Source organism: Panthera onca, chromosome A2 (genome assembly GCF_046562875.1).
Source record: "Panthera onca isolate mPanOnc1 chromosome A2, mPanOnc1 haplotype 2, whole genome shotgun sequence".
NCBI lineage: Eukaryota > Metazoa > Chordata > Mammalia > Carnivora > Felidae > Panthera > Panthera onca.
In genome coordinates, this window is record NC_138340.1 from 99,881,221 (window position 1) to 99,907,035 (window position 25,815).

The window sequence follows — 25,815 nt, forward strand, 5'->3', positions numbered from 1 at the left end:
AAATACTTCCAGTATTAGGTATGTTCACACTGAAGAAAGGTAAACCAAAAGTTAGAGAAGCTAAAGAAGCAGGAGAGCAGGTCTGATGCTGGATCTCTGTGCCTCAAACACTAAGGCTGCCGTTGGTACTGGATCTGCCATCTACAAAGATGACATTCCCAGATTCTGATATTCTAAGGAAAGTCATTAAAGTATATACTAGTGCCAGATCAGATTCTCAGCCTGGAAAGCTCAGAGGCTAGTCAGGAACACAGACATGTATCCAAATGATTTCATCACTCTATGATAGAGGTTAATAATGCAACCCAGGAATGGTGAACTTGTTTGAGGACCTTTGCATTTTGGCAGTACATCCTTGAGGCTCAGTCTAAACAATCTAAAACACCGGATCAATAATTGGTCATTTCATTATAAAAATGGGTTGTGATGATGGTTGCATGACTCTATATAATCTTACTTTCAAAATAAGTAATTGTACACTTACAATCTACAATGGAAAAAATTTATGGTATGTAAAATATGTCCCAATAAACATTAATAGTTATGTTTATAATGAACAACAAATATTGTTAAATAAACAATACATAAGTAGCCAATCTAATACTTTCAGATATTTCAGGTATTTTGACAACTAGTTTGAATTAACTTCATGCCCAACCCAGTTATGAAGAAATATGCCATTAATATGGTCCCTAAGTGCTCTAGTTTTTCATAAGAAACTATTTGTCAAAATCTGATCTGTTTATGTACAATTAACCATTTTTTAAATCAAAATAAACATTTGTTTGCTCATATCTCTAGCTACACAAAGAATGCTTTTAAAAATCAAAATATGTTTTTCATGTAGACCACGTAAATGGAGACAGGTATTTCGATCATTGGGAAAGAATGAAAATAAGAATAACTTACAAATGATCACGGAAAGAATGCTGCAACCATCCTTTTAAGTATAATTGCTTGATATTCTGATAAAATTATATACATAAATTTCTCTTATAGGAAGATAATAATTAAAAAAAATTTTTTTAACGTTTATTTATTTTTGAGACAGAGAGAGACAGAGCATGAACAGGGGAGGGTCAGAGAGAGGGAGACACAGAATCTGAAACAGGCTCCAAGCTCTGAGCTGTCAGCACAGAGCCCAACGCGGGGCTCGAACTCACGGACCGCGAGATCATGACCTGAGCCGAAGTCGGACGCTTAACTGACTGAGCCACCCAGGCGCCCCAATAATAATTTTTTAAATTAAAATTTCCATAAGCTGTACAGCCTATTGCCTTATGGCTAGCGGCCTTACATAGAGGGGGAAATTGTCCACTTTAGCATAGCTACTAAATTTTATGCCAAAAGAGAAATATCCTTCTTTCTTTAATGTAACTTCCATTTTCCTTGGTTTGAAATAATGACCATAAAATTTTAAATAGTGGGAGACCTTACAAAAGCCAATTATCATTCATTCAAGCTCCGTGACCCTTGCCAGTTTATCTAAAACTAGTTCAGACCCAAAATAACTTCCCATAGAAAACTGCTGCTTTTCTTGTGGTCTAGGAAATCAGTTGAACTCTTACTGTTTAATCTGTAATGTAAGAAAACCATTCTATCTCTAGGGAATTCATGGGAGGCAAATGGTGAACATCTAGAACCCCCCATTTGCATCTATTTGCCCTTTTTATTATAATAGAAGTTTGAGGGAAATGCTTTCAGAGACTTAAGATTACAAAATTGTTTGTTTCTAATATTTGCTGTTGTGTACTCAGGTAGTAAATTAATTGTATGCAAAATGGTCCCAATTATGGTAAGGGAGGGTGAGTAACTGCTAATTTACAGTTACTATTTAATCCCCACAATAATTCTTTAAGCCAGGCAATATTATTGTACCTTTTCAATAGATGTAGAAACTGAGGTCTTACAGGGTTAAATGCCTTGACCAAGCTTATAAGGCTGCTTAGCAGAGACAGAATCCAAACCCAGTACTGCTGATTCTAGAGTCAGAGTTAGCCATTCTGCAACAGAGAAGGCAAAGCTGAAAATCAAGGAATCTCACATGAGCCTCAGTCCTGGGGAAAGCTTCCAAAAGACAAGATCACACCAACATCGAGTTTGCATTTACTCAGAAGAACTGAATTACTCTGAAGCCTTACATGTAAATGTTGTGCCAGAAAATATTGGCTCATGGAAAAAGCTTTCCCCAAGGACTGACTTGAAAGAGGATTCTCCAGAGAAACAAGATGTGTTGTCTGCAAATTTCAGCCCCAAATGGAGCAGCCTATCCAAGATAGAACCTGGTGAGAGCTAACATTTGTGATCTGTCACTTATTGTGGAAAGTTATAAATGACCACCATTTCCAGCTGCTTCGGCTGGGTTATTTTAATAAGAGCATTTTGCTCACAGACTGTCAGTTGCCTGACTGATAAACCGAAACGCAGTGTCTTACACTATTTGCAAGAGGCAAACACCAAACAGAACAGTATGTTTTGTCTGGGAATTCCCTAAACATTTTCTAGGAGTTCTTTCTTTCTGCTGAAAGAAGAAAACAAATCTACTTGGTTCTAATAAGATGTTTTTCTTCTTTGTACCCCCAAAGAAAAATATGCTTTCCTGAGAAATCTGGAATTATAACATTCTCTTTTAGATATTGCCACATAATTTACACTCCTGGCAAAGCACCCACTTGGGATACATTTTCATTCAGCACATTGATGCTCTTATGTAATTTTGATAAAAGTCTTATTCACTGGAATAGCCATGGGAACCCACTGTCCTTTGGTTGTCCCAACTGGACTGTTTGTTGAGTGGCTTGAATTGCTGAGTGACTGGATAACCGTGTACCCATGAAACGTGTTAGGTGGAGGTGAAACACAGATGATTATATTTAAAGGCTCATTAAGCCCTGGCAAGGGAGGAGCTGGGTAGCTCTCCTTGTGTTGGCCAGATCCTTCAAAGCTTTCTGTTTCTCCATGTTGAAACTTGGCCAATCTTGTCAGCCCAGTGACAATGAAAAAAAAAAAAAAAAAAAAAAAACCAAACCAAAAAACTCTGTTAATAGGATTATACGATTTGGAGAGTAGAGTGTTGTTACAGATGATTTATTTTGAAAGCTGATTTCGTTTTAGTGGAAACAAGCTCAACCCATTACACCAGAGGCTGTAGTGCCAAACACAATCATTTCCAGTTTGAAAGATGTGATTGCTTTTTAATGTGGAAATTTCACAAGGTTACAAAGAGGAGAAAAATTTAACTCCTCTCATATAACAAAGTCACTTTGGGATATGGGTTACAATGCCCTGACAGTGTCCAGATACCCTGCCTACACTGCAAGTCAGAAAGGTGGATCCATTTGATTTACACCATTTCTCAATTGTGTTTCTCTTATGTCTTTGAAATACCTAACAGATTTTTTACCAAAATAAATAGAGAGTCAAATATTCTAAATACTGGAAGTACGCAGGGTCAGGCAAGGACAAGAGAGATACAGTAACAAATACAGGTAAAGAAACTTAGTCTGTAGGTGTGCGTGTGCGTGTGCGTGTGCGTGTGTGTGGTGTGAATTCTTCTTTGCCAAAACAATCTTATTTGTTTATTTCAGTTTGACAAAACCGATAGCCTATTATTTAGCCTTCCAATTTAATCTGATGCATTGCTTTTACCAGGTTCTAGACTGCCTTTTTTTCCCCAATACTGTTAGGAGATTTTAAAGGACTCATCAAATCAATTTTTTTGAATGTTTATTGATTTATTTTGAGAGAGAGAGAAAGCACACAAGCATAAACAGGGGAGGGGAAGACAGAGAAGAGAGAAAATCCCAAACAGGCTCCAGGCTGTCAGACCATTGACGTGGTCTCACACTCACAAACCCATGAGATCATGACCTGAGCTAGGATCAAGAGTCAGACGCTTAACCAGCTGAGCCACCCAGGTGCCCCCAAATCAAATTTTTAGTGTGTTCATAGGATATGCCTGAGATTTTCAAAATAATGATAGCTAGGTTTTGATTCTGCCACACTTCACCAGATCTTACAATTCTTTGCTAATATGTAATCTAGAGTGAAATTCTTAGAAAACAATTAGTGGAATAAGGAAAAAGTATTTCTACTGGTAAAAAAAAAAAAAATCACTAAATTGAGTGATTTAAAAAAATGAAACCACTTTGAAGAGAATTGAATATTTGTCATGTGGAATGCATCTTTCCAGTCTTAAACTAAGTTGTCATCCCCAGCTGGGGAGGATGGTACCATAGTGGGGAATACAATGACAACATAGCAGAATTTTCAGAACCTTGGATAGAAGTGACATTTACACCATGAAACCTTTTTGTCCTCCCAGTAATTGGTTGTTATTTTTATTAGTATTAGTATTAGTATTATTTTTGCCTGTGCATCTTGAATACATGTCATCTGTTTTTCTGTGACTGGTAGGGAGAAAGCAAGTGCAGAAGCCATATGGTTACCAGGCTCATTGCAGCAGTTTGGCCAAAAAAATTATTATTGCATATGCTGGAGACAGCACAAAAGGACATTATGTGTAAACTTTAAAAGGATTGGGACACTGAAAGGGAAAAATGTTTGCCTTTTGTTGGAGTGAAATTGAAGGAATGAGTTGGGGGTCCAAAAACAAACAAACAAACAAAAAAGCAAGATTAGAATGCCCAGTTTTAAGGTTAAGCAAACCCTATTTAGCTCCTGGAAGTTCCCACTTACTGCACCATTCACTTAGTACTAAGGCCAACCCAGAACCCCGATATCAGTTAACTTCGTGTGGTGCGTGTAAATTTCCTTCCATTTTCCTTTTTCCATTCTTCCTTTTCTATTCACTGTTACTTCAGTTTTAATATCAAAATATCTACTCAGATTATTTTACTTCTAAGCATCTGCTTATGTAAGAAGGGGACTTGAGCACAGTGAAATAAAATTTGAGATCATTATGGATCAATGTAACTAGTACTTAGGGAAAGGGCTGCATTTATTGAGTGGCCTCCATGTTCCAACTATCTCACATACTTAATCCTCACAGAACCTTGAGGTAGATATTATCCTACCACAGATGTAAAAATTGAGATGCAGTGATGTTAAGATACCTCAGGTCCATTTATTCCAAAGCCCATGTTCATTCCACAAGGTCATTCTGCCTTCCAACTTCACTTGGAAGCCTATTGATTCTCCCAGCTGAGAACTAGGCCTGTTCAATATGAGTCTAGTTGTTTCTCCTTTAAGGAGCTCAGAGTCCTTGGTTATAGGACTTGGGGAAAAGGGTTTGGAGATATTCAGATGAAAGAAAAGTGAAACATAGCTTTCTGTAGTCAAACTTATTTGACATATATGACAAAGTGCTGTTGGCTATGCAGGTTTGTTCAGCAAGTAAGGCTTGAGGTTCTGAGACCAATAATAAAAATGACATCTTACATTTATATCATGTGCACAGTTCTTTATGTCCTTTAATATATACATATGCACATTTAATCCTTTCAGCAATCCTAAAACCAGATAATCCTAAAACCAGATAAAACCCCTTATGACAGTAGAAGACACTGTAAGTTAGAGAGGTTAAGCAATTTGTAATCACGTGGGTAAGCAAGAAACTAGTCTAAAACAGAGCTTGATTTTTCTAACTCTTAAGCCAGTTCTCATCGCTCTAGGGTAGAATACCAGATTCATATCCTACTCAGCACTGCTTCTGTAAGGACACTGGGCCATCTCTGAGCATCCCTCTGTTACTCTGCCTATCATCCTGTATTTAAATCATTGGGTCACTCATTTCCATATCGACTATGAGCTCTTAAAGAGACTATCTCTTTTTCTTTCTTTCTTTTTGGAAAAAAAAAAGACATTTCAGTTAATTTTCTACATTGAACAGAGTGCAAAATCTGAAGTTCCACCATTCATAATTGACAATTGTCAACATTTTGGTAGATTTGTTCTGTTCTTCATCTTTGCATTCTTGGTAGCTAGCATAATGCCTGGCACATAGTCGATGTAAAATGAATATTAGTTGCATTTAAATGTGAAATCCATAATTATTGAAATGAATTAGGAAATTTGTTAACTAGTGCAGAAATAATATTTCAGATTTTTTTTATTCCTAAAGCTGTCATGTCTGAGGCTTTTCTAAAATATTTACCTGTATTTTACTCTCTTATGGTATGATGACAATGGTGATCAAAAGAAGGCTTTGTAAAATGACATCTCTCATTATGTTCCTTTTTTTTAAAGGTAAACTACACATGCCCCTACAACAATATCCCCACAGTGAATGAGTCTTAGGGAGTATTGATTAATGGCTTCTTCAGTTTAAAAAAAAAAGTTTCTTCTTGGGTTTCAGTGGTTGCTAAGATTGCACAGGCTACACAGGAATAAAAAACTGCATGAAACCAGACTCCAAGCTCAGAGGGCAAGCATGCACACTGCACCAGAAATCATGCTATTCCAATCCAAATGTACTAAATCCTTCTGTAATGTGTGGTCAAGGAGTTAAGTTCTAAAGGAAAATGCAAGCAGTATAAAGTGGAAACCATGTATGTCTGTCTCCTTGAGCCTCTGAGCCTCCAACAGATCTCTGCAGAGGAAGGTGTCTTAATGCTTCACCCAGTAATGATAGCTTCACCAAGTGCTTCGAAGGAGTTATACAGTAAGGGCCAAGTTTGGGTTTGGAAAAGAGAGGAAGCAAACTGACTCTGTGGTTTGTTATGAGATCCTGGGAGGAGCTTTCAGCGTTACAAAGAGTCTTTCCTCTTCCAACCCTTCCAGCCTCCTCCTCACTCCCTTGTGGGTTTCATTCTTTTTAACAGAGGCTTGGCAGTGGCCAGGGTATGAAAGGCTAGCTGGAAAAAAGGACCCCTCAGCTCAGGTCTACTTTGGCATGACCTATGACTATAGCCCCAACAGTTGATTGTGAGATTAGAAGCCCTCTTTCATTGAGTCTGTCTTACTGAGAGGAAAAACTGCTTTGTGTGATGACTTTATGGCAAATGCTGGCAAAAGTTTTGCCCTGCATACTGAAAGAGAGACATTTCTAACCGCAGCTCATGAACCACACTTATTTACTCTGGCTCACGCCCACTATTTGTTCATAGGCTTTCTGTCTCTACTAATGCGTTCCAATTTTGGAGGCTAAATCACTGCCAGTAGTTTCCAGGACATTCCGCTAGGCTAAGCAAAATTGCCCTGAGCGGTAGTCAGAAACCACTAGAGTAGTAGTGTAAATACAGACTATTTGCAGAAAATGAAAGATACTGAACATCTTATCGTTTTTGTGCTACAGGATTCCATGGGTCATATCCTGCAGAAAGTCATGCAAGGTACTAACAAAAAACAAGAGCAAAATATAATGGCTTTCATCCCCACTAGAACTCAGAAATTGTGTTTGAAACCACCTTGAAAGTTGGTCACAGCTTAATACAACTAGAAGTACATACTATGGCTATGTTCAGGAGGCATGCTAGACATTAGATGCGACCTAACCCATAGCAGCCTTTTGCCTGGTATGGATTTTAAAATGAATATAAGATCTATGGGGTGCCTGGCTGGCTCAGTCAGTAGAACATGCGATTCTTGATCTTGGGGACATGAGTTCAAGCCCCACATTGGGTGTGGAGCCTTCTTAGAAAGAAAGAAAGAAAGAAAGAAAGAAAGAAAGAAAGAAAGAAAGAAAGAAGGAAGGAAGGAAGGAAGGAAGGAAGGAAGGAAGGAAGAAAAGAAAAGGAAAAGAAAAAAGAAAAAAGGAAAAAGAAAGAAAATGAACATGAGATCTGAAAACAGTGTAGAGGGGCACCTGTGTGGCTCAGTCGGTTGAGCATCCAACTTTGGCTCAGGTCATGATCTCACAGCTTGTGAGTTTGAGCCCCGCGTCAGACTCTGTGCTGACAGCTCAGAGCCTGGAGTCTGCTTCAGATTCTGTGCCTCCCTCTCTCTCTGCCCCAACCCACTTGCATTCTGTCTCTGTCTCTCTCAAAAATAAATAAACGTTTAAAAAAATTATGAAAACAGTGGAGCAATGCCATGAAGAAAATAGTAGTTCTCATGGGCTTCTTAATAATCATTTCTGTGTTCAGTGGTAGCCATCACATCTCCATGTGAGTCTTCACCTTGAGCCCAGTGATGCCTTGTTGTATCATATCGAGCCATGCTGATTTTAAGATCTGGGATAACTGGGAAATTCTCCATTTGTAATAAAACCTCCCAGCACTCCTGAGCTGCTGGATTCCATCTTTCCCCAGGGAGAGGCTGAGGAAAGGATACATTACATGATATTGTTTCTCTATCCATACCTCTTTTGCCTGTTTTCTATTAGATTTGCTTCTAACCAGAACAGAGATTTTATTTACTCATATGCATTAATAATGAGTAAGAGTGTGCATTATACATTCAGCAACTTTGATATCAACTCATCAATATGACCATGTTTGTGTTTGTAAAGAGGAAGGAAGCTCACTCCCAAAGCAAATGCTCAATATCCACCAAAAGTAATGATTTTCTTTTGAGATAGCTAAGCAGACTTTTTCAGTACTTATATGTTTTACAATACCTCTTGAGACTTATTGAAACAAGTCTTTTTTATCCTAACGGTGAAGTAAAATTAAGTTGAAATAAGCCACAATTAAAACTCCATGTGTTGGGTTAGGAGGCAGAAGGAAGGGTGTATGTATCTCTATCCATGTGTATTGTGTTAACATTTCAGGCATTTTAACTTTGGGCAATGGACATCATAGAGGGGGACTAGGTAGGAACAAGGCCACCACATCAAACTGATAGTGGGGTAGAAGAAACATTTGACACCTCCCGCCTTCTCTGCCCCCTGTCTGTTTTTAATTTTGCTAAATCATTCCCGTCTGGAGATTGTATATTTTAAGTTGCCTCTCCAAGCAACACAGAGGTACAGTGTCAGGGAGCCTGATCTCAGAGACAGGCAAAGAGATGCGAAAGTTGTAAAGGCCCCAAACCACAAGAAAGAAAAGGAACAGGGCGGGGCCCTGGCTACAATGACATTAGCCTATATGGCCTGTGCAGTAACTGGGGGATGGCACCGGGAGACGTAACGTTTCTCTCATAGTGAGTGTAAGACTTCATGCGCATTTGTGTTTTATTTTTTTTTAAGTTTATTCATTTTTGAGAGAGAGAGACAGAGTATGAGCAGGGGAGGGGCAGAGAGAGAATGAAAGGTAGACACAGAATCCGAAGCAGGCTCCAGGCTCCGAGCTGTCAGCACAGAGCCTGACGCGGGGCTCGAACTCACAAACCGTGAGACCTGAGCTGAAGTCGGAGGCTCAACCGACTGCACCACCCAGGCACCCCAGCATTTGTGTTTCAAAAAGTGAGCATCCCTCTGAAAAGTTCTAAAAGTTCTAAAGTTCTAAAGTTCTAAAAGTTCTAAAAGTTCTCCATGTGCACACGCATGGAGACATCACGATGCTATCGAGCACATCAGTAGTGACTTGAAGAAAAAAAATTACGCTCTTCTACATACCCTCACACAGCTCCCACATAAGTCACTCAGATCTGTTCCGGAGAATTTCAAGTTCACATGTTCTACATATTGGCTGTTACACCTACATGTTTCCAAAATACGCGCACATCTATAAGATGGGCATAGCAATAGTTTCATCCATAGAAAAATGACAAGGCTCAGATGAGAACAAAGTAAGTAAAGTGCTAAGCATGGTGCTCAGAACAGAGGTAGTACTCAAATCTTGTTCTCTATTATTATTTAGCAACTTAGATGCTGTAAGAATTTTTAAAATATGGCATGATAATAATAACCAATAACTTCCTCTCTCAAAGGGGTAGGTAGTCTTGAACCTAATTTAAAATTGTTTCAGTCTTTTTGTTTCTTTCTCATGTATGTTTTCCCCTTGAGAACTTTGTGAATTTAGCATCATTGCAGATTTGTGCACACCACTGTAATAATCTCTTGGCAGTATTTAATAAAAGGAAACAGTAAGAAGGATGTGGCTTATGCACATAGATCTGCATTACATTTGGAAAAAAAAAAACCTTCTGAATGGCATTTCTTCATGCTTTATCACCATTTAAAGGAATGATAAAACTACCTGTTTATTCCTTTGCTAATAAAGCAGAAGCTGTTTATTAAGTTCTAACATGTATTTACCTCAGGGCACCTGGCTGGCTCAGTCAGTAGGGCGTGCAGCTTTCGGATCTCCAGGTTGTGAGTTCGAGCTCCACGTTGGATGTAGAATTTACTTAAAAATAAAATCTTTTTTTAAGTTTATTTCTTTATTTTGAGAGAGACAGAGAGACAACACAAGTGGGGGAGGGGCAGAGAGATAGAGAGGAAACAGAAATTTCAAGCAGGTTCTGCCATGTCAGTGCAGAGCCCAATGTGGGGCTCAAACCCATGAACCGTGAGATCATGACCTGAGCCCAAACCAAGAGTGGCTCGCTTAACCGACTGAGCCACCAAGGCACCCCAAAAATAAAATCTTTAAATTAAAAAATGTATTTACTGCGTTACTTTTCCAGAAAAAACCCTGTTGAGCTATGTGTGTCAGTTTCAATGCCATTCTCTTTTAAAACTGAACAATTATAGGGGTGCCTGGGTGGCTCAGTTTGTTAAGCATATGACTCCTGATTTCAGCTCAGGTCATGATCTCACAGTTTATGAGTTTGAGCCCTGTGTCAAGCTCTGTGCTGACGGCACAGAGCCTACTTGGGATTCTCTCTCTTCCTCTCTTTCTGCATATCTCTCTCTCTCTCTCTCTCTCTCTCTCAAAAATAAATAAACTTTAAAAAACTGAACAATTATAACTTTAGGTTGTTTTAGTTAAGCATCTTTCTGAAATTGTTATTGTTTAATAGTGATGGGGGCAATGGAAAAGTTACTTCAAATGAGAGAATGGTTAGTAAATGAAGACCAGAGATTTGTGGTGTGTGTGTGTTTGTACACACGTGCACGTGTGCACTTGAGCCAGTGCTGGAAATCGTATGCCCTGTGTGCATTTATGTGTGTGAAAGACATATGTTTACATATAGAAACCACAAAATTATTAGGAACCAACAACGGTGCTCTTGATTTTCCCTGAAAATCACTCTAAGTCACATGGGAAATTTTTCTAAGAGCTTAAATCAGAGCCCTGCCCAGTCAATAACTCAGCAAATGTGTCCTGGCTAAACTATGAAGATATTCAGAAAATCTTGGATTAGGATAACAAAAATGAAACATAAACAGTGTCAAATCAAAACTGCTGTGGGCATTTTTTTTAAGTTATTTGGCTTAAGTCATTATGTAATCAGAAATAAAGCATTGCTGCTGTTTTCAAAGGGACAGTTGGAGAGTGAAGTGAAGATTTGATCAGAGGCGTATAAGCATTTAAAAGAAAACAGGCATGGATTGTGAGATTACATATTCTAAGTAGGAATCAGCTGCAGGCACTTCTGAATCATTTGTCTTTCTGATCTTTTAGGAACCAGCCTGTAGGCAAACCACAGGGTGAGGCTGGGAGTGCCTGGGTGAGGGTGCATGTGCACGTGGGAAAGGTGCCAAGCACCCTCTCTCCATGCCAACCCTTCCCCCCACACTCCCAGAAAGGTATGTACCTTGGTCTTCCTGTTGACAGAGCAGTTAGGCACGTTCTCTGGCGGACTTACTCCCTACCAGCACCTCCTCCCTCAATAGTGATGAAACCTGGCTACGCAAAACAGATACTCTTGATTCTCCCAAGCTCAAGGGCCAGGCCTTCCTTACTCTCAGAGTAGGTGTTTGTCTGTGCATGCTTTCAAGAGTACTAAAAAAATGTGTCCATGTCCCCCAAATACTATTCCCGCTAATTTAAAACATAGCTCCTGAAACTTCACCCCTAAAAATTCATATCTTTAAGTTAAAATGCTGCTTCTACTCATGGAAGTGTAAACCCCAACATTCTATTTCCACTGTACCAGGGACAGTATATTCAACTGCTTTTACCTTTTGAACTCTCATTCTAATTAGATTACCAGATCACCTCCTGCTCCCTTGGAAAGCAGAAATAAATATCCAGTGGAAATGGGACATGATATACAGATAGAATTTGATAGGAAGTTTGGTCAACATGAGAGGTGGACAAGGTCCAGAACATGTCAGGTGAGGGCCACAGTGAGGGGACCTTGGGTAACCAGATTACAAAATTACACCTCTAGGCAGAGGAAGTAGGAGAGAGGAAGAGTGGTTCCAAAATAAGCAAATATTGCTAAAGAACCACTTAACCAGCATTTCCTAAAGCCAGTCCTGCTAGAGTGTAGACCTTCCAGCAAAATATATTGTGAAAAATGTCACCCTTCCACCACAAACACATACCCCACCCCTGCTCTGTTCCCCTGGCCCAGTTTCCCATTTGGGAAACTTACAGTTACTATGGTAGCCTCTAAGGTTTTTTTGTGAACCACTCATGGAACAAGAATGTTTAGGGAACCTAGAGTTCTTTAACCAAATGATAATGTCTCAGATTTCCCAATTCTGACACCCAGGCTCTGATCTTGGCACATCAGTAAATTCTTGTCATACTGTTGGCTGAAAGATAGCAAGTAGATCTCTTGAGCATTGCAGAGATGTGCATAGGCTCCTCAGCATAACCTTGCTGAAAGAAGATCTGGTACTTTCTGGGTAGTTCCTGTCCCATAATTAGGAATGACTCATTATTATTCAGAAAAATATATTTATTAAATATATTAAATATGTATATTTTTTCTATCATATCAGCTCTTTACCTTCTTTTTGCAGGTCTTTATCCTTTAAGAGAACTGCAGATATTTTTAGTATATAATATATAATATGACCTATTAAGATTATCCCAATGGAATTGATTTCCTGGAAGACCAGAAGCCTGGTCTATCACCCCATCCCCTCCCACCACCTGATGCCACTACTTCCAAATCATAGAAAATCCACATTCACTCAGGACTCTGGGACTCTTGGGGCAATTGCCAAGGCCATGTTTCACAAATAGGCCCGAGAACTGCTGGGAAAGGAGCTATCTTTGACTCATAAGAAAGGAGCCTCTCCAGGTCTTGCAATGGGTTTTCTAGGGGAACAGATCAGTTAGTGTGAAGGAGGTAGAGTTGATACCTTGAAATAGGAAGAGGAATAATTATCAAGAAAATTTTTCTTTAGCTTTCAGTACAGTCTCTTGGGTTAAAAAGGAATTTAGGAATCCAGTGTTCCTGATCCCTTCTTAATTTTGATAAAAGGATGGGATTTAAAAAACAACAACAACAACAACAAAGGAGTGTAGTTGATATTTCAGGGTCCATCAGTGTCTTACAATAAAGCTATCTCAGTAACATCTTTAAAAGGTATACTTTCATTTTAAGTAGAGAAGGGGAAAAAAAGGGAAAGAAAGAAAAACGCATTTCAACCACTTCATCTCATTCAACTTAATTTTTCAAGCAAACTCCAAACAAGAATGACAAAGTCATTCAGCCTCTGTTATCCCAAATGTTCATGTTTTATTAAGTATGTAATTTACCCTCATAGCAATTGTCAGGAAGGCAAAAAGCAGCACCACTATCTACACATAGTTTAAGAAAGAGCCAGTTAGGTGAAAACAGTTCAGTTCCCTCACTAGTTGTTATCATAATCCCACATCTCTAAAAAGTGACTTTTTTTAAACATCAAATTGATTGGGTGCTTCAGTGCTATAAGGACACAGCCCTAGATTTAAAAAAAAAGGGTGATCAATTTTCAAAATTAATGAATCAATGATGGTGCTGCTACTAGATTTGATGAAAAAAAATCTACCTGTAGAAACATGTAGTCCAAGAAATTTCATTCCATTCCTCAACTCAAGAAAGGTTTTCTTTGTGAACCACAGAGATTAAATAGTTTTAACAGATTATATCTAAGGAGGCCACCCAAATTCACCCAAATTCACCTTTCAATTACTTATTCTCCAGTAGCACCCTCGAGACATTAGGTATCTTAGTCCAGAAATACATATGTTCCATTGAAATTAAGTATGTTGGGCTTTCCATTTTCTAGGCTAAAATTAGTAGTCAGTCACAGACTCTTTCTACCAGATAATGTTACCAAGGAAAAATGTTTCTTTAAGATTCTTGTGGATTAGATAGGCAAAATTTTTTCTGTGCAAGGCTATGCCTCTGAACAGTTATGATGCTGACCCAGCAAAAGCAAAGTCTGCGTTTGGTCTTTGGAATCTGAGGAGGAAAACTAAAACAAGTGGTCATTACTGAAGGGGGTTTCAATAATTGCTTTAATGGGACAGAGTGATTTTATGTGAAGGTCTTTGTGACAACTCAGGAAGAAACAATCAAAAAGAAAACTGTTTTTACAGCTTGTGACAAGGTAATACCAATAAATAGGAATGGCGCCTCGATCATTTATCCCAGAGACCCTAATACTTAGATTGACCATGTAATTTATCGTCCAAATCAAGATTCTTTACAGAGTGAAAAGAGGTGCAGTTAACAATTATGCTGGAACAACAGGTGTGAACTAGGACATTTCAGGGAAATGGGGTGAATGATCACCCTGCTAATACTGGAAAGGAGATTTGATTATGGGAGAACACTGACACAGGGAAGGTTTCTAATTAATGCTTAACATGAAGGCAGCTTTTATAAGGCATTTAATACATGTTCATTTTAATGATAGAGGATAGTGATGTCCCAGTTATGTCCTCTTTTTATTGATCATTAAATCCCTGGGCCTTATCTTCTCAAATGGTAGGTTATTTTATATATTTTAAGTATATTGAAAGGCACACTGATCTTTTAACCCTGGACCGGTTATTAAAGTATAATAATGCCCTTGTCTTCTGAACATTCCATGGAGAGCAACCTAATTACCTGGAAGATGGGAGGAGTTTGCAATCTATCTTTTAGTATTTACAGTATCTTAAAGGTGATGTTCCTCCAAGATCATCTTGGGAGATAAGTTGTTAGCATAGAGCTTTGGCACACAGCAGGTACACAATAAATATTTGTTGAATAAATGAATGACAGGTACTCTGCAGAATAAAAATTTCTTGAAAAGACACATGGGGGTGCATGTATGGCTCAGTCAGTTGAGCATCCGACTTCAGCTCAGGTCATGATCTCCTAGTCTACGGGTTCAGGCCCCACGTCGGGCTCTGTGCTGACAGCCCAGAGCCTGGAGCCTGCTTTGGATTCTGTTTCTCCCTCTCTCTCTGCCCCTCCCCTGATTGTTCTCTCTCTCTTTCTCTCTCTCTCTCTCCTCAAAAATAAATAAGCATTAAAAAATTTTAATAAGAATTTAAAACAAAACAGAAATATAGCCATATGTAGGAAATCACATATCTATTTGTATTCAACTCTTCCTAAACAGTTGCATATTAAGAGACAAATGAGGGGGCGCCTGGGTGGCTCAGTCGGTTGAGCGTCCGACTTCAGCTCAGGTCATGATCTCGCAGTCTGTGAGTTCGAGCCCCACGTCAAGCTCTGTGCTGACAGCTCGGAGCCTGGAGCCTGCTTCCGATTCTCTCTCTCTCTCGCTCTCTTTCTGCTCCTCCCCCGCTCACACTGTCTCTCCTTCAAAAATAAATAAACATTAAAAAAAAAAAAAAAAAAAAAGAGACAAATGAGTACACACTAGAGTCAACAAATTATCATTTCCTCCATCCTTAAAAGTCACAGCAAACAAGTTGCTATTAGAAATTATAAGAGAGACAGCATCTTTCCATAGGACCTGCAAACTTAGGAGATGAAACGGCTTTTCTGTTCTGGGTTATTAGTATTAAAAATAAGTTAAAATGTTTTTCCCGCTTAACTGAAGTATTCTATGTCTCCCTTGAGCAGGACAGTCATCTTTGAGAAGGGATTTGATGTTTGTTTTGAAGATAGTTGATCAGTGGCTTTACTGTGAAATAAGAGATGGAGTTATTGTGAAGGCCCATTTAGAAAGACTTGTGGAAGAAAACAGGAGAAATGTGAATAAAGTAAACAAAGGAAATATATTTTATAAAAGGATAGTTATAAAAGATGTAGTGCTTGGGGGTGCTGGATAAAGAGTATGCGGAACTTCTGTGTACTATGTTTGCAAATACTTGAGTGTGTAATTATTTTAAAATAAAAAGTTAAGGGGTACCTGGGTGGCTCAGTTGGGTGAGTGTCTGACTCTGATATCAGCTCATGTCGTGATCTCTCTGTCCTGGGATAGAACTCTGCATCAGGCTCCACACTGAGCAGAGCCTGCTTGGAATTCTCTCTCTTATCTATCTCTCTCTCTCTCTCTCTCTCTCTCTCTCTCTCTCTCAAAATAAATAAATACAAATAAAAAGTTAAAACAATTTTTTAAAAAGGAAAAGAAATGGAAAGTTGAGATGGAGAAATAAATGTCTTAAGACAAATTCCGTGTAATTTGAATATGCTAGAGGAGATATAATGAGCCTCTCTATTATTCAACATTCACTCTATTCAACATTCAGCAAATATTTTTTTGAGCACTCTTCTCTGTAATTCTTCTAAATGTTGAGGATATCATGGTTATCAAGACAAAGTTCCTATTCTCATGGAGTTTAAATTCCAGTGCTTATTATATATAATGAGAAAATAATAGTCAAATAGATATATACTGCTTCAGATGATGGTAGTTGCTCAGAAGAAAAATAGAGCAGGGTAAAAGGACACAGTGAGCGAGAAAAGTGCTATTCTAAAGGTGTTCAAGGAAGGATCTCTGAGAAGGTGACATTTGGGCAGATTGAAGGGAGGGAACTGAGCCACGTGGTTATTGGAGAAAAGACCATTCCAGACAGATGCTACTACAGCAAGCGCAGAGTTCCCACAGTGGGAGCATTTTTGGTATGCTCAAAAACCAGCAAGGAGGTCCATGTAGCATGAGGACAGTGAAAGAGCAGTGATAGAGGATGAGTTCAGAGATGTAAAGTGGGTAGAGGGAAACATTATAAGGTTTCCCAAACCCATTGCAGGGTTTTGGGTAGAGCGGTGACATAACCTCATTTACATATTTCTTAAGGTTTTTAAAAACTTTTTAAATTATTTTTAGAGAAGCTTTAGGTTCACAGGAAAGTTGAGGGGAAGTTACAGAGATTTCTCATACCCTTCACCCACACTGCATATGCACAACCTCACCCATTATCAGCATCCCTCACGAGAGTGGTACATCTGTTACAACTGATGAACCTACGTTGACACGTAATCATCCAAAAACTTATTGAAGTAATACAAATGAGTGGTATTGAGGTTTGGACTAGGCTTTAATGGTGGCTGGATTGATTTAAAGGGCAGTAGATTCATGACATATTTTGAAAGTAGTTTCAATCGAGTTGCCATTTACTGATATGGAAAGGATGGTGGGGGTGGTTGATCTATCTATTTCGTACATACTAAGTTTAAGATGCCTGATAAAAAGCTAAATAGTGGTGTCAAGAAGACAAGGGATTAGTAGTTCAGGGCCAGGTTGGGGTTTGGACATAAAACTCGGAAGACATCAGCATGGAAATGGGATTCAAAGTTATGGGCCTAGATGAGATTGCCAGGGGAATGAATTTAAATAGAGAAGGCAGGTGGCTCAAGAACTGAGCATTGAAAAGTGCTGATAATTCAAGGTAAAGAGGATAAGGAAGACACTAAAAAGAAGCAGATTGTGAGGTAGGAGGAGATCCAAGAGAGAGGTTCCCAGAAGGCCAAGAGAAAAAGTGTTCAAGAAGGAGAAAGGGGGCACCACGGTGGCTCAGTCGGTTGAGAGTCCGACTCTTGATTTCAGCTCAGGTCAGGATCCTAGAGTCATAGGATCAAACCCCACATTGGGCTCCACACTGAACATAGAGCCTGCTTAAAATTCTCTCTCTGTCTCTCTGTCTCTGTCTCTCCCTCTCTCTCTTTCCATCTGCCCCTCTCCCCAGCTCATGCTGTCTTTCTCTCTAAAACAAATTAAATTTTTTTAATTTAAAAAAAGGAGAAACAGATCAACTGTAACCAATGAGTTAAGAGATAGCAAAGATGAGGAGGGAAAATTACCACTGGCTTCGGCAACTAAATACCCTAAGTCACCTTGACAAGACAGAGAGTGGTAGGGCTGAAAGAAGGGTGGTTTTCAAAATTAATGGGGGAGAGGAGAGGAAGTGTCTTTTTAAAAATAAGGCCAACTTTTTCAAGACTTACTGTAAAGTTCAGAGAAATAGGATGGTATTTGGAGGGGTGTGGTGTTCAGAGAGTTTGAGTGGAGTTTTTACCACTGAAACTTAACAAACCAGATAGGAACTATATAGCATATTTGTGTGCTGAGAGGAATGACCCAGGAGGCAGAAGTCTCTAAAGTAGGAATGAGGATTTTAGCTGCATAATTCTGGGTTGATTTAAAGGGCAAGAAGTTGAGAGAGGAACTGTAAGTAGTATTACCATGATTTCTTGGTCATGATCTTGGCTGGGCCCTATTGATAAAGGGAGATATAGGAAAGCAAAGATAAAGGAACAGAAAGTTCAGGATACTTCAGAAAAGAGGTTAAGGAGATGTGAAGTCAATACGTGGGATATAAAAAACAAAACATGGCTGGCTGGAAAGGCTTATCCGGGAAATTTTGTTTATAGGTGTGTAGAAATCAAGTACCATCCTTTGGTTGGGTTTGAGTTATATGACGTATTTATTGTGAAGGAGTATGTGCTTTTCATAAAAAAAAGTCAGACAATATAGAAGTACAAAGGATATAAAATAGAAGTCCATACACACACACACATACACACATACACATATTCTCACATTGTATTCCCTAGGGGGAACCACTGTTAACAACTTAGTGCACATCCTTACAGATGTGTGTAAGTATATATATACATATATGTATGGACAATTACTTTATAAACATAAAATCATATACTATTCATACTATTCTGCAACTTGCTTTTTATACCTAACAATATGTCTTTTGTATTTTTCCATCTCCATAAAAATAGCTCTACCTCCTTCTTTATGAAAAAAAATGAATAGGTAGTACATGAACATGATATGCTATATAAAAGGGACAACAGTGTATATATAGCATCTCCCTCCAGTCTCCCAGCAGTCAGTTTCTCCCCAGAGGCAACCACTATTACCAGTTCCTTAGATGTCCTTCTACAGCTAGGCAATGTATACAAACAGATGCTTTTGTATTTATATAAATGGAAGCTTACCATACATGCTGTTCTAGATCTTGCTTTTTAAATTTTAACTATATATCTTGGAGATCATTCCATATAGGGCTACCTGATTCTTCTAAGTGGCAATATTATATCCTATCGTACCTTTATTTAATCAAATCCTGTAGTTATATATTTCTAATTTTTCACAGGTAACTAAAGACAACCATACTGAGCAAGAATTTAGAATTTATTTAGCAAAAGGAAAGAGCAGAAAGCAAAACAAAGAAGATGAAATGTTTTTAATTGTAAAGAATCATGAATTAAAACTAAATCTAGGGCCTTGTCTATGTGGCATTAAAATAAATTATTGAAAAGCAATTTGAGGGGCACCTGGATGGCTCAGTCAGTTAACCATCCTACTCTTGATTTCAGCGTAGGTCGTGATCTCAGGGCCATGAGATCAAGCCCCAAGTTGGGGTCTGCACTGACAGCATGGGGCCTGCTTGGGATTCTTTCTCTCTCCCTCTCTCTCTGCCCCTCCTCCACTCGTGCACCCACTGCCCCCCCAAAACAAATAAATAAACCATAAAAAAGAAAAGCAATTTGAAATTCTAGATGCTAATAATTCTTGCTTACAAAAAAATGTATTCTTTGTATTACTTTCAAAGACTATGAACAATGAAGAGCCCTCTCTGTTTTGGGTACCTAAATTCTCTTAACAATTTTGATGATGCATTTTTCTGGGACTAGTCACTGAAGGTTTAGAACATTATTGTTTTGTTCATAGAAATGCCTGATTAAGAAACCATTTTCCTCCATTTGGCATTTGGCAATGACTATTGCAACTGGCAGTATTCAGAGAGGCTGATTTTACAGATATTCCAAATAAATAAATGTCACTGAAATGCTACATCTACTAGGAAACTCCCAGGAAGAACAAAATGACATAGTTTCCTTATATGAAATACATTATTAATTGAATTGGCTAAAAGACAATGCCTTGTGGTGGCTGGAGTCTTAAGGTGTAAGTCATTTATATATATATAATAATGTATATATATATTATATATATATAAATGTATATATATATATATATTATATATATATATATATACATACATATATAATTTGTTGTCAAACTGGTTTCCATACCCAATAGCCAAATTATGGAAACAGCCTAAATGTCCATCAACTGACGAATGGATTAAGGTATGAGTCTTGATGTCAATTCTGTGACCACTGGGTGCATGAAGTTGCATTAATCAATTCTCTTTGCTTCAATTTCCCACTTGGAACACAGGAGAAATAATTGTGTCTGACTCCCTTGCCTACCTCAAAACCATGTTGAAAGGAGCAAAAATGAGAACTGTTCACGGCAGGAACTTTTAGAGTAAGGTGCTGTTTATGTAATTATGGTATTATGACTCTGTTCAAGTGAGGTCTCAAGGCAGATTTAGAGGCAGAAAGATGTATGCATCAGAATCAACTGGGGACATTTTTCATACCATTCCCTGCCTCACTTCCTCCTTCCATCACCAGTTAAGAACAGTTGTGACTGAAAAAACTTCAGTGCCATCAGGTATGGGACATAAGTATTGGGTTCTAAATAGAGAGAGATACACACAAGTGGTGATTAAGGTCAAGGGTTTCAGTTTCAGGGTGACCTCGGTTTGAATGTTGGCTCCACCCCCTTATTAACTATATGATCTTGAATGACCTATTTCACTTTTGAACCCCTTGGTTTGCTCACCTGTAAAGGGCCTGCCTTTAAGATTGGCATGTGGTTGCCACATGGTTAATGCTCAATAAATACTTCTGCCATTGGTTTATTGCTAACACCCGACCTTTATTGTTCACTCGGAACCATGGATTTAAGGCAATATTTATCATCCTATGGGTTTACCAATTACTTCTCTCATAAAGATTTAATAGGTGTAGGATTCTTATGAACATATATGCATATATATAGAATTTAAAGGCTGGATGTGGCTGTAAAACTATATATATAAAGATTACCCTTACAGGGAAGCTGAGGCTCACAAAAACAAGAGATTTATCCAAGTTTACAGGATACATACGTATATGTATAAGGATCAGGACTAGAGGTGTACCTTCTGTCTGCCAGTTCAGTGCTTTTTACTTCTTGCCACTCTCAGACCACACATTTAATAAAAATAAAATATACTTGCTTTTAAAAGTTAATGATGAGATGTTATTTCCTTTCTATGGCAGAGTCAATGACATCATCACATACAGCAAGAAAAATCCTGTGAAATGGCACTCATCCAGCTAATAAAATTAATAGCACAGAAAGGTGTGGAAAACCACTGCCATCACTGCAAATGTGGTATCCACAGACCCAGAAAGAAGTGAGTGATAGCATAGGGTTTAGGATCCAGATGGAGACCCATGTTGTGAGGGGAAAGACCGTGAATAAGAAAGAGAATTTCAGGTTCTTTCCTGGGTGACAAATCTGTTTCCCCAGCTTGATCCTGGATTTCAAGTTTCTATGCCTCCCTTAAGGATTCACAGGATTTCCAAAAGCCCCATGGTTTTTCACATGGCTCTTTTGTTCCTCCCATTCTTGACTCCTGCTGGGTGATTAATACAGATATTAGTGTATCTGCAATGAACTGATACTACAATTCCCCTGCCCTGGGTGAACATGGAGGTGCCCAGACCCACAGAGAATTTAGGAAGCAGAGTGGAGGCAGTGACTAATACCCAGAAACCTTGAATTCAAATCAGCAGATGGAAGTTAGATCTGTGCCTCTAAAAACAGGACCAGCAGATTTTCTGGGCTCCCTCGACAGGGCAGGGCTCCAGCACTGATTGAAGGGCTGCACTACGGGTCTGATTCACAGTACTGAGTGGAGTGGAGGAGAAGGTCCAGAATGGAAAGCAGCCTCAGTCCAGTTCTGGACACCTGCCTGTCTGCCCACAAATGACCACTGTGGAATCTAAGGCAAGCAGACTGCCCCCCAAAATCAGCTTGGAGTCTCTGCCTACACACATGGCCTGGCCCTGCAACCACAGAAGTCCCATCTCCAGCCTGGGGCCACCTCAGGAAGGCATCTATTACCTCCTACTCAGCCTCCAGTTCTGCAGTCGCCAGGATAACCCAATGGCCATAAATTTCAGACCCTGCTAAATGTTGCCTACTTCTAACTCTAACTGACTGCATCTTGCCCTTTGGGAAAACAGCTTTACTCCTGAGTGCTCTCTGCTAAATGAGTGCCACCTTGTCTCTTTCCTCCACATCATCATTATAATTAATAAGCAACAATATCATCCCTGGTGGTTATGTTCTTATTAGGTGTTAACTGGCCTTAGCATCATTATCTCATTAGGCCTTTCCACCTAAATTACTTTATCAGCTTCCCTCCGAAGGGGGTCTGGTACTGTCTGGCTGAAAGGAATCCCCTGCACAAACACAAGAAAGCAAAAGGATAATCACAGGCATTTAGATCTCCTCCAGATATTAATCTTCTTGAAAAATTAATGTTATTTCTACTATTGGGAATATTTGCATTGCTATAAATCCTCTCATCCAGTGTTTAAAGCAATACCCAGAAGATTTTTACTTAATCTCACTCATTTTTATGAGGGAAAAAAAGAATGTTGTGGAAGAATGTATTATAAAATATTTACAACAGTTAAAACTTCCTCCCTCATTGCTGCCCACATTTCTATTTGGGTACATTATCTCCAGCTCTTTCATTAAGTGGCTGAATTTTAAAAATTTTTATAAAAGGCTGTGAACAGGTTGCTCACTTAGTCACCACTTCAGTTGTTCTGGATGTAATCTTTTCTTCAACTTCTCCTAATAATGCTTTTCTTTCCTTTAATGGCATTAATTTTATAATTCAACCTTTTGCAAAAGGTAGATGAAGACGATTCTGTCCATAGATGAATGGACAAGATAGACTAATACAATGCTCTAGAAATGCTTTTGTTCTTGAGGACTGATGATACACATTACTTCTTTTATTGCCCTCATGATTCTATGTTAACCATGAACTCTTTTCATCTTTTCTTCCTTTCTTTCTAGGTTGTGCATGCTCTCCAAAGGTTGGGGGACATGCCATCAAGAGTTCAACCTTGCCCTTTACAGCCATTAGTCACATTTTGTTTCCCATTCCAATGACTTCTTCCCTTCCTCACCTTCCTGCCTCCCTCAATCATCTCCCATTTAATTCATCCTCCCTTTCCCTAGTAATTTCCTATGCTTAAATGTCTTATTATCTCATATTCCACATTACCCACTTATCCTTCAAACTCTATTGTTCATTTTCTCACAAATTGTATAGTCTATTCGGTTTGCAGTATTCATTTACCCTTCTTGCTCACCCACCCATCAGTCATCTCTTTCCCCTCTGCTTCCTACTTTCCAACTTCTTTTTTTCTGAAGGAACAGATCATGATTTGAAATGGTAGAGATGAATCTTAATGTCCCCAGATTATTTACTTAATTTTTCAGAGCAAATTTTCACTCCAAGGGAGAAATCTAAGTTTATAATTCTCAAGCCTTCCCACAGAGGCAATCAAATGCACTAGGTCTCTCTTTTTAAAACTTAATTGGGGATAATACAAATCTCAAATGAAATATTGCACAGCTCGTTGGTATTTATCTGAGATGCATCGACCATTCTTTTTTTCCCCTTTACAATTGAAGCCCTGAATTATGGCCACAAGACACATTGTCTTTTGAAACTATGTCACATAAAACTTCTCTTAGAGATTGAAAGTAAATCCCTAAATACAAACCCTGCTGTCATCAAACTTTCTGTTAATGCACAGCCTCTTTTTCTAGAAGAGTATGATTTTAGTTTTAAAATTTTTTTTATTTGTGTTTTGTTTTTGAGACTTCACAGGCTTCAGGGACTACTTTTTCTCTTCATATTCCTTTCCTCCTCCTGCAATCTCAGGATAATTAATTTTAGCAAACTCTGGAAACATTCATTCTTCCGTTTATTTTCTCTTCTTTAGGGTCCTTTCTCATCTCATCCTTTTCCAGTGGATACCTTCCTATTTAAGTGACTGACAGGAATGAATTCCCATCTTTGCACAGTTTCATCTTAACATTCTCCCTCACTTTCCCTCTGTCACTTTATTTCCCTCCATACATTCTGTCACTGACCATATTCAACAGTCTGTGTGGCTGCTGAAGTTCTCCCAGCCTGTGTTCCTGGTCTAGTGGGCAGCCATCTTGCTCCCACAATGCCCTTCAAATGCTGGCAAGGGAAGGGTATCTTGATCATGAACTTTATTAGTGGTAACACCAAGGGAATGGAAGTAAATATATTAATCAAGGGGCAGCCTCATAACAAAAGGCTAAATTTAAGAATTGGGGCAATTGCTCAAACTCTATCTCCCTATTGTACTTCTCTAGATATCTGTCTTCATTTTTCAAGCTTATTGATTTTCCTATTCCATAAGGTATATGTAATGCCTTACACTGGAATAAGGTTAGTAAATTGTAACCATTGAAACCTAGCATGCATTGCTGTATGATTATGACTTTACTCTCATTCTAAACTAGCCAAAGGTATAGATCATCTGTGCAGTAGGCAATCCTGCTCATTAAATTTCTGTGAGTATATTTCTTTCAAAAAAAAGTTGGATTTCTCGGAGTTAATCCTTTTTTTATTTATTTTTAAATTTTTTATTTTTTTAATGTTTTTATTTATTTTTGAAAGAGGGAGAGAGAAAGAGCATGAGTGGGGAAGGGGCAGAGGGAGAGGGAGACACAGAATCTGAAACAGGCTCCAGGCTCTGAGCTGTCAGCACAGAGACTGACGCAGGGCTCGAACCCATGAACCATGAGATCATGACCTGAACCAAAGTTGGACGCTTAACCAACTGAGCCACCCAAGCACCCCTGAGTTATCCTTTCTTATATGATCCAAATTATCTACTCTTTTTCCTAAAAAGTGATCCCTTTCCCCCATCACTATTCTATTACAGTTCACACACAATGTCTCTTGAGGATACAATATAGTTTAATTTTCTTCATTATTCAATTTGGATCCTGTTAAGTTAGACAGGCATTTCCTAATAAGAAGGAACATTTAAATTTTGGCAAATAAGTTCATTAGTATTCAGACAGCTTTGCGCCCCTCATATTTAATAAACCTTTCCATTACAGAGCAAAATATGCTGTGAAATAGTCAAACAAATTAGCAATGGAGCCACCAAGAGAGTACATTCAACCTGATTCAAAGATGTCTCAATTTATCAGTTTTCTGTCAATCATTAAACAACAAAAATGAAACATGCAATTATACACAAGGAGAAATAACTCCTAATTCTTTCATTCTAGCTGAAGCAGAAGAGTTTTAATTGCTTGGAAAAATAAGATTTTTATTTTCTCTCAAGAGGGCTAAAGAAAACAAATGTAAATTGGCTTAGAGTCAACAGCTGGAGCTACAAGACTTCAGACCATGCAGATGAGAGTTGGAAAGATCCATTATCTGTAGTTTTTGTCTTCACAATGGCCAGTATCCAGATATTTGGAAATATGAGATGGTTGACAGAATGTTTCCTTTTCTGCTGCAGCTCCGCTAGCACTCACTAAGATATTTGAATATGCTGTCGATTATTCCATGGTCAACTTTCCACCTATGTGAGTTACCAAGCTCTTTGTTTCTCTTCTAAGTCCTATCAGCCATCTGATCTTGAAAAATATAAAATATATATATTTAAAAAGGCCACCGGTCATAATGAAATATAAAGCACAGTATAATGAAAGATGTCTATCTATTAAAGAGGTATTTT